The sequence below is a fragment of the Heterocephalus glaber genome, unplaced genomic scaffold (assembly GCF_053883595.1).
Source record: "Heterocephalus glaber isolate CG9 unplaced genomic scaffold, H.glaber_assembly_v1.0 deba00001460, whole genome shotgun sequence".
Classification (NCBI taxonomy): domain Eukaryota; kingdom Metazoa; phylum Chordata; class Mammalia; order Rodentia; family Bathyergidae; genus Heterocephalus; species Heterocephalus glaber.
In genome coordinates, this window is record NW_028258307.1 from 4,139,013 (window position 1) to 4,145,979 (window position 6,967).

A 6,967-nucleotide genomic window follows, 5' to 3' on the forward strand; every position below is an offset into this window, starting at 1 on the left:
TTCTATGGTCACTGTTGGCTCTGACTGCTCCCTCTTCTAAAGACTAATTCTATGTTCCATGTCTTGTCACAATTTCTCCTTGGTCCTGTCATTGTACCCAAATGGAACTTAGCCCCTTTCCTTGCTACCTACATAAACCCATTCACATAAACCCTTTTGTGTCAAACTTGCAGACTGAGAGAGTACCTTCCTCAAACAGGAAATGACTTAACGTTGAAAATTAAATACTCTTATTCTTAAAAGTTTTTGGCCTTTCTACCATGTAGTATGATTCCCTCTCTGCTGCTCTCTGTCTCTCTCTCTCTCTCTCTCTTTCTTTTCTGCTCCCTATTTTCTTGGAAATAAAGAAACAAAATCTTTCATGTTTTATGGATAAAATCAGCTCTCTCCAGCTCTTTCCCTTAAACACATTTCCAAACTTCCCTTTGCAAATCTAAACATTTGGCTAAGACATAGAAACCGCCTTGGTTGGAGCCTCATTAAGCTGAGATCTACCTCATCTCTTGTCTGGAAGCCAAATATAGCTCCATTTCTCTGGTTCAAAAGCATTACAAGAGGAAACTGAACGAATATTAACAAAGTGTTAGTAACATTTATTTCTGAATATCATTACTCTAGAGTTATTTTTATTTTATTAAGTTTTAGTCTCTATTCTTCCTAAATTTTCTAAATAAACTGGGCAGTTCACCTTCACTTAGCAGTCACTAGAAGGAAACTTGCTTCTTCTTTGGGACCAAGGGTTTTGGTGTGACAAATGTAGAATAGAGGTTCAGACCTTGGCCTCCAATCTTGCTTCCTTACAAATGCAATCTTCTTGGTCAGGCAAAAAAAACCAAAAAGATATTGTCAGCATTATATCAGATGATGTACTTTATTTTCTCATTTATTTTTTGTACATGTTTGGACTATATAACGACTACACTTATTATGGGGTGTTGGTACATGTACCCAATACACGTTAATTCCTTTTTTTCCCATCCCCTTTCCTTCCATCTCTTGTTCCCCTATCCATTTGAAAAAGGTCTCCCTATTTCCTAAGTATTTTCCCAGAAGAGTTTAAGTTGTTATATCACAAGGATATATACAAACCCATGTTTATAGCAACACAACTTATAATAGCTAGGACTTGGAAACAGCATATATGTTTATCAACAGATGAATGGATAACGAAAATGTTCTATTGGCAGAGGAGATGAACCTTCTGGGCCACTGTAACACTGCCCCAAGCACTGAGGAGGTGAGCCACATGGGTGCCAGCAGCACATATTCTCCCCAAACCTTGAAATGAGAAGACACGTAAACAAGTCTCAAAAACAGACTTACAGATCACCTAAAGCAACACCAAAAGGAAACAAGATGGAACAGTCTGATACTCAACCTCCTGGACTCTCTGAACTGGCAACAAAAGAGGACCTGGAAAAAATGAAATCAGAAATAATTTCTCAGATATCAGCAGAGATTGTGCCCATAGTGCAAGACATGATTAATAAATCTAGAGAGGACAAAGATAAAAAAATAGGGGAGCTGAGGGACATCATGGAATCCCATCATAGGAAAGAAATAGAATCCATAAAACAAATGCAAACAGATTTCAAAATTAAAAACTCCAGGTTTTTGATCCCTGGTAGCTGCCGGTGGAGCGACCAAGCCCAACCTGCCCCCCCCCCAGCTGTAAGCGGCGGCACCAGCAGCAGGGGCTGGAGGGAGTTGGCGGGGCAGCGGAGCAGAGGGGCCTGACCGGGGTGGGGGGGCTTAGGTGTCCCCCCTGCCTGGAGGACTCGGAGGCTGTGGCTGCGCTGGCGGCGACGGTGGAGACGGCTGCCCTAGTGGGAGAGGCGGCGGTGGCTGAGGAGGAGGAGGCGAAGGAAAATGCTTGGACAGAAGAGATGAGTACTAATTCCACTAAGGCCTAGAATTGCCTACTGTACAAATAGTTCTCATCAGGCAATATACGAATGGCCCAAGGAAGCCACCAAATTGATTTTCAGGTTTTACATGACCTGCGACAAAAATTCCCTGAAGTACCTGAAGTTGTTGTATCCAGGTGCATGTTACAGAATAATAATAACCTGGAGGCCTGCTGTGCTGTTCTCTCTCAGGAGAGTACAAGGTATCTTTATGGTGAAGGAGACTTGAATTTTTTGGATGATTCTGGAATTTCTGGTCTATGCAATCACATGACTTCTCTCAACTTGGACTTGCAATCAGAGAATGTTTACCACCATGGAAGAGAAGGAAATAGAATGAATGGAAGTAGAACTCTAACGTACAGCATTAGTGATGGACAACTTCAAGGTGGTCAGTCCAACAATGAACTATTTCAGCAGGAGCCACAAACAGCACCAGCTCAAGTTCCTCAAAGCTTTAATGTTTTTGGAATCTCCAATACATCTCGTTCTTCAAATTCAGTACCACATCTTGGATTTCACTTAGGCAGCAAAGGAACATCTAACCTTTCTCAACAAACTCCCAGATTTAATCCCATTAGGGTAACCTTAGCTCCAAATATCCAGACTGGTCATAATACTCCTACATCTTTGCACATACATGGTGTACTTCCACCTGTACTTAACAGTCCACAGGGAAATTCTATCTACATTAGGCCTTACATTACAACTCCTAGTGGTACAACTCGACAGACACAGCAGCGTTCTGGCTGGGTATCTCAGTTTAATCCCATGAACCCTTAACAAGTTTATCAGCCTTCACAGCCTGGTCCCTGGACTACTTATCCTGCATCTAATCCTCTGCCACATACCTCAACCCAACAGCCAAGTCAGCAAGGCCACCAGACCTCTCATGTCTACGTGCCCATCAGTTCACCTACTACTCCACAACCACCAACAATTCATTCATCTGGTAGCTCGCAATCTTCTACCCATAGCCAGTATAACATTCAGGATATTTCAACAGGACCTCGAAAAAACCAGATTGAAATCAAATTTGAACCCCCACAAAGAAACAGTTCTTCAAAATTGCGTTCTTCTGGACCTCGAACATCTAGCACTTCCTCTTCAGTCAACAGCCAGACCTTAAATAGAAATCAGCCCACTGTTTACATAGCTGCCAGTCCCCTGAATACTGATGAGATGATCTCCCATAGTCAACCTAAGGTTTATATTTCAGCTAATGCCTCAACAGGAGATGAACCAGGTATGCGCAATCAGCCTAGTCTTCATATCCACAAACTCTGGGGCATCTGCTGCCTCCAGGAATATGTCTGGGCAAGTGAGCATGGATCCTACCTTTATTCATCACCATCCTCCCAAAAGTCAAGCAATAGGCAGTAACTCTGCAACTTCTCCTCAAGTGGTGGTCACTCAACCCAATACAAAATATACTTTCAGAATTACAGTTTCTCCCAATAAACCCCCTGCTGTTTCACCAGGGGTTGTTTCCCCTACCTTTGAACTTACAAATCTTCTGAATCATCCTGATCATTATGTAGAAACAGAAAATATTCAGCACCTCATGGACCCTATGTTAGCACATGTGGATAGAGTAAGTGAAGCACGGAAATTGAGCATAGGATCTGATGATGCTGCCTACACACAAGCTCTATTGGTACACCAGAAGGCCAGAATGGAACAACTTCAAAGAGAACTTGAGATTCAAAAGAAAAAGCTGGATAAACTAAAATCTGAGGTCAATGAAATGGAAAATAATCTAACTTGAAGGCGCCTGAAAAGATCAAATTCCTATCCCAAATACCTTCACTTGAAGAAATGCAGCAGTTAAGAAGTTGTAATAGACAACTCCAGATTGACATCGACTGCTTAACCAAAAAAAATTGACCCTTTTCAAGCTCGAGGACCACATTTTAATCCCAGCGCTATTCATAACTTTTATGACAATATTGGATTTGTAGGTCCTGTGCCACCAAAACCCAAAGATCGAAGGTCCACCATCAAAACACCAAAGATTCAAGACACAGAAGATGATGAGGGGGCTCAGTGGAATTGCACTGCTTGTACTTTTTTGAACCATCCAGCCTTAATCCGCTGTGAACAGTGTGAGATGCCACAGCATTTCTTGAGCCAGAAAGCCCTATGTCTTCTCTAAAACCATATCTAAAGTTCAAGAAACCAATCTGTCATCGGGGAAAAGTTTCACTGCTACATAGGATTTTGTCAGATTGAAGGTGTGACGAGATGGTGTTGTGCTAATGTTAAATGTCAGTCCACAGAGCTAATAATACCTCAGTATAATGTCATGGGCAGTTGAAATTCATCACATGAAAGGTAATCTGCTGAAAGACTTGTTTGCCTGCTGCCTAACTATGTACAGTGTTACTAGTATCCCATTAATGGATAATTCTCACTATGTTAATGCCTAGGTGTTCCCAGTACTTTTTTCCCCCTCTTGTCACTACTGAATTTTGCCAAGAGGAAAGAATGGAACAGTAGCTTTTTTTTTTTTTTAAAGCTTTCAGTGAAACACTACATACACGGAAAGAAGGAACAAGGTTTAACTATTTAAAAATTGTTTGCCTCTACAAAGTGCCATTGGATAGGGGAAGAACTTCACAAATCTGTGGTACTCTTGGCCTTGTGTTTGTCTTCCCTGAAAATGTCTCTGTGAAGCCAGCATCTAGGATCTGAAGGGGGAAGGAGAGCAGCATGCATTGTTTGTACAAACATACAGTGAAATACCCCAAGGCTTTTCCACTGTACAGATCTCTCAAGTCACTTTAAGTGATTTATTATTTTCTTATATTTCTGTATGTATAGTGTAATAGACTTTTGTTAACTAATTCTTTTTTCTTTTTAGCGGTTAAGCACAATAATGTCCCTTTTTAAGCCTTACCTGAAAGAAGCAATGCCATAAAAATTTTAAAAAGCATTAATGAAATGAAACTATGCACAAAATAACTTTCCTCTACTTATTTTGTACTTTGCCCTCATGGGTGCCAATGTTCTGTGAAGATATACAAATGCTGCACAATGAATTACAGAAAATATTATAAAAATTATGTGGGTAGATCACACTATATACTGATTTGAGCAGTGACTTGAGCAGTGGGTGGCACAACACAGTGTCTTGTCTTCCATAGGGAAGCTTAAAAGATATTTTAACCCACTGACAGGGCTTGCTTCATCTGCTTGGTGTCCCACAGAATTTTCATGAGAGATTTATTTTGGGGAAAGTACAGTTTCAAAACCAGCAACATCAGCAGTACCACCAGCCCTTTTTTTTTTTTTTTTTTTTTTTGAAATAAGTTTAAATGCTTTACTGTTGGGACAATCTGTTTCTAAACCTGACTTGGTGGCAGTATCATGTGTATTTATAAAACAAGGCTAGTCATATGTAGGACAACTGAAGAAAAGCTGGAAAAAAAAGAAAAACAAGCAAATTTGAACACTGAAGCAACCTCAAGCATCTGTTTATGTTGATGATATATTTTTATAAGGAAAATAAATATTCAGATGATCAGGAATGTATATAAATGAAATCAAGAAAAAACAGTATGCATTTAAAAAGAATTACAAAATTATATATCAGTGCTTAGAATGGGGCTATGGGAAGTGCTGAAATACAGCAAAAGGTAGGAAATAATGTAGACTGTGACCCACTATAAATGTTTGCAAGTGGCTGTGTTTTAAATAAATAGGATTATTACAGGTGATCTCTATAAGTGTCAGAGCCTTAGCTTCCAGGCTTTGCATTATGTATATGAAAAGAAATAATGACAATCCTAGATAATTAGACATAAACCCAAGCCCTTACATTTGATACATTTTGTTTTTAAAATAGACCTTGTTTTTCAGCTTCATCTGCAGTTCTACGTGAAGATTGATAAATCAGTTTTACTTGTTTTATTAATAAAATGTAATTTGGATATCTGGGTTGACGGTTTTGTGATTTAGCTGGGTAAACTATCTTTGTAACAGATAAGTTATTTATAAAAATTAAAAACTTATATTCTAATGTGAAAAAAAGATTAAAAACTCCATTGAAAGTTTACACAGCAGAATGAGCCAAAGTGAGGACAGAATTTTAGATATAGAATATAAGATTGCAATTAGTGACCAGGAAAAGAAAAAGTTCTTTAAAATAGTAAGGGACCATGAGGAATCAATCCAGCAGCTGCTAGATGATGCAAAGAAGAATAACATAAGACTGATTGGAGTCAATGAAGAAAGAGGAGAGAGTGCAGATGACATAAAACACTTTTCACAGAAGTGATGGCAGAAAACTTCCCAAGGAGGGGAGCAGAACTTTACATACAGATAAGTGAGGCATATAGGACTCCAACTAGCCATGATCAAAAAAAAATCTACACATAAGCATATAATAGTCAAGATTCCAGAAAATCAACAGAAGAACAAAATTGTACAAGCAGTGAGAGAAAAGAAACAAATCACAAACAAAGGAAATCCCATCAGAATCACAGCAGACTTCTCAATGCAAACCCTCAAGGCAAGAAGAGATTAGAGTGATGTATTTCAAGCCCTAAAGGAAAATAGCCTCCAACTCAGATTGATGGACCCTGCAAAACCATCTTTCAAAATGGATGGAGAAATAAGATACTTTCATGTCAAAGAGCACCTTAGGAACTTCATGAATACCAAACCAGCACTCCAAAATATTTTAGACAATATCCTAGGAAAAGACAATGAGGATCACAAGCCCAGGAAGCCCAGCAGAATGAATCCATTGGGCATGACAAGAAATTAAATGCAAAGGGGGAGAATCCAACAAACAGAAAAAGTCAGGACAATGATAAGTCAATATGTATGAGTTACAACAATCAATGTTAATGGTCTCAATTCACCAATCAAAGAAATAGACTGGCAGAATGGGTCAAGAAGCAAGACCCAACAATATGCTGCATACAAGAAACACACTTAATTCAAAAAGAAACTCATAGATGGAAAATTAAAGAGTGGAAAGCAATACTCCATGCAACAGGAACCCCCCCAAAAAGGAGGAGTAGCTATCCTCTTTGCAGATCAAGTGGATTTCA

At 39.2% G+C, this 6,967-nt stretch overlaps 1 pseudogene; it reads left to right on the top strand.

The window, feature by feature from the left end:
- Positions 1-1,855: 1,855 nt before the first annotated feature.
- LOC101706124 (TGF-beta-activated kinase 1 and MAP3K7-binding protein 2 pseudogene) lies at positions 1,856-4,241 on the top strand (annotated as a pseudogene).
- The last annotated feature ends 2,726 nt before the right edge of the window (positions 4,242-6,967 follow it).